This window comes from Bidens hawaiensis, unplaced genomic scaffold (genome assembly GCF_021521415.1).
Source record: "Bidens hawaiensis isolate Kalapana, Puna unplaced genomic scaffold, B.hawaiensis_p1.1 tig00068588_1, whole genome shotgun sequence".
Classification (NCBI taxonomy): Eukaryota; Viridiplantae; Streptophyta; class Magnoliopsida; order Asterales; family Asteraceae; genus Bidens; species Bidens hawaiensis.
The window spans coordinates 41,396-44,761 of NW_027502112.1; the positions used below are offsets into that span (position 1 = coordinate 41,396).

At 38.3% G+C, this 3,366-nt stretch overlaps 1 pseudogene across 1 annotated transcript; it reads left to right on the forward strand.

Moving 5' to 3' along the window:
* The first annotated feature begins 285 nt into the window (after positions 1-285).
* Positions 286-3,218, forward strand: LOC143605197 (2-alkenal reductase (NADP(+)-dependent)-like; annotated as a pseudogene). Its single transcript, XR_013148456.1, has 5 exons — positions 286-604; positions 1,925-2,101; positions 2,184-2,350; positions 2,474-2,556; positions 2,835-3,218. The product of XR_013148456.1 is annotated as a 2-alkenal reductase (NADP(+)-dependent)-like (transcript).
* The last annotated feature ends 148 nt before the right edge of the window (positions 3,219-3,366 follow it).

A 3,366-nucleotide genomic window follows, 5' to 3' on the forward strand; every position in this document is an offset into this window, starting at 1 on the left:
GGCGGACGGTGGTGGTGGGTGGTGGTGGCGGTGGACGGTGGGTGGTGGTGGTGGCGGGTACCTGGTATGATGTTAAGAAGTGTGAAGATTGTTAAAAAAATTTATTTTTTAAGACCATAAAAACAGTTTTCAGATTTTTTTTTAAAACAAATAGTTTTTAAAAGCTTATGTTCGCGCACCCGCAAACATAAACTCCTTGAAAAACTTATAAGCAAAAACAAACGTAACCTTAGTTTTCATAACAATGAATCCTATTCCTATGTGGTCACAGTACAAACATGTTTACTCCATGCCATCCACTCACGTCATCAACATCGACAACACGCTACTTACTACATTCGCCGCTCAACCTAAAACCCAATAACATTGTCACACGCAAATGGAGGCAGTGAAGAACACACAGATCGTGTTGAGGAACTACGTAAATGGGTTCCCCAAGGAATCCGACATGCTCCTCGTTACTTCAGCCACCATTAACCTTAAGCTTCCAGAAGCTTCCAATGCTGTTCTCGTGAAGAACCTTTACCTCTCATGTGACCCGTACATGCGAATTCGGATGACCAAAACTGAAGGCAGTTACTTTCTATCCTTCACTTCTGGTTCGGTCGGTAACTTCATCTTTATTAATTAGGGTCTCTTTGATTATACATTATGATATAGATTATAGAAGAATAGGAATTAGGCGTTTATAAGAGTCTTATTATTATTATTATATTTATTATAAAATTGGTATATTACGTATTATTTAATGTTTTCATTGATCCAATTACTGCAAAGTTATCGAGATAATATTATTATTATTTTAAGGGACTAAAGTCAAGGGGCTACTAGACACTTATTATTATTATTATTATTATTATTATTTTACCACCATCGAATCCTTGGGCTACCTACTAAATTCATCACATCATCATCATCGTACTCAGTATATCCCACCAATAGCAAAGCTATAGTAGGGTCTGAGGAGGGTAAGATGTAGACAGCCTTACCTCTACCCCATAAGGATAGAGAGGCTGCTTCCAGTGAGACCCCCGGCTCGAGTGGAAAACCCTCACCTAATACTAATGCCAGTTTATACTTGCTCGATGAAAGCTCGTGGCTCGCTCGATAAAATCTCAAATAAAACTAACTACAAAACTTGATTTGAAACAGCTGAGCTGAGTTGGTTCATTTTTGTAACCGAGCCAAAATCATCAGCGGCTCGGCTCGTTGGCTCCATCTTTAGGCTCGTTTAACTTCAAAATCGAGCTCAAGCCTAGCTGAGCTGCCTCGTTTATTTTCAAGCTTGAGCTCAAAACCACCCTAGCTCGACTTGTGAACAACCCTACCCGAAGGCACAACAGTGTGGTGAGGTAAAACCCCGCTCAGTTCAAGGATCGAACTAGCGACCGTCCCATGTTCGCCTAGTCTCAATCGTCACCATGTGCCGCCGAAACTAAATGATGGGGATGTGGGAATCGAACCTGGGTAATTTGGAACACCAGGTCTTTTTCTTACCACTCCACCACCAACTCATTTGCAAGGGGCTACATTACAATGTTACATACTAGAGTGAATGACAAAGTGCTATACAAGACCCACTTAAGTTAAAACAGTATCACACATCTGTTAAGATTCAAGAAACTGTTAATAATTAGTTATTAACTTATTACACTTGTGTACGCGGGTTTTCTCTGGATATCGAGTATATCTGTTTATGACTTACGGGTTGGAAATTACCGAAACCATATCTTAAACCATCGAAAACTGACTTGAAATATCAACTTCAAAGTATTGTAGTAAATTAAAAGAGAATATGAAGTCTGAACCTTTGTAATGTAGTTACTTTGTTGACACCAAATATATCTAACATGCATTTGAAAGACATCAATTTACTATATCCTATATCAGCTTGTGTTTTGATGTAATATATACCTTCTTGCAGCCTATAACAGGATATGGAGTGTCCAAAGTTCTTGATTCCGGGCATTCAAACTTCAAAAAAGGTGACTTCGTTTGGGGTTTCACCAGATGGGAGGAATACAGCATCATCAACACTCCCGAGGCTCTATTTAAGATTGACGATACGATGTGCCTCTTTCTTATTATACCGGAATTCTTGGTATGTTTACAGATTAAAGCCTGTAATGTTTAAGTTATGTGTTCTATTGTTTGATTTTGTTTTCCTTTGGATCGTTATTTAGGTATGCCTGGTATGACTGCTTATGCTGGTTTCTATGAAATTTGTGCTCCAAAGAAAGGAGAGTATGAGTTCGTTTCAGCAGCTGCAGGTGCAGTTGGTCAGCTCGTTGGGCAGTTTGCAAAACTGTCGGGATGCTATGTTGTTGGGAGCGCGGGTACAAAAGAAAAGGTCAGTTCTTTGAAAATTTTACCTTAAGTATATGACAGCTAATTCATTGTTGCTTATTATGATACATTTTACCTTAGTTTTGAATTTTGATTTGTTTTTTGTATGCGCATTTCATCATTCAAGGTTGATTTGTTGAAGAATAAATATGGGTTTGATGAGGCTTTTAACTACAAGGAAGAGAAAGATCTAAATGCAGCTCTAAAGAGGTTAGCATGAGAATCTAAAGGTGGCAAAATGGTCGGGTCGAATTTACTAATTTTTGGTACATGTCGAGTCAGATTGAAGAACCTAACCACTTTTTGTCCAATTTATTTTTATATAAACATTTAGTAAAAATATTTAAAAAATATAAACTAGTTTTTGTGATGATTTAGGAATTTGATTCTTTAAAAACACACTTTGGGCCACTTTCGATTCGTTTGACCTAGTTGACCAGTTAGTTTGATTAGTCTTTTGATGTTATTATTTTGTATAATAATGTCAGGTACTTTCCCAATGGCATTGATATTTACTTTGAGAACGTCGGTGGGAAGATGTTGGAGGCAGTACTCTTGAACATGAGATTAAACGGTCGGATTTCAGTTTGCGGGATGATTTCACAATAGCAACAATCTAGAGCAAGGGGACGGGGTGCATAACCTGTTTTTGCTGGTCGCAAAACGTCTGCTCATGAAAGGTTTCATTGTGGGTGATTACTATCACATGCTTCCAAAGTATATGGAAATGGTCATGCCTTTGATAAAACAAGGAAAGATTTGTTATACTGAAGACGTTGCAGAAGGGCTCGAGAGTGCACCCGCAGCTTTAGTAGGACTGTTCACGGGTAGAAATGTTGGGAAGCAAGTGGTGGTCGTGGCTCGTGAATGAGTCGATGCGTTAGGAGTTTTTTAACCATATACGATTGGTGTCGTTTTTAATATTGAACAAGCATATGTGTTGAATCTGAATGTGGTTTGATTTGGTCGAGAATTTGATTGGAAAGAGTAAATATATGGCAAGTAGTTGGTCAGTTAAAT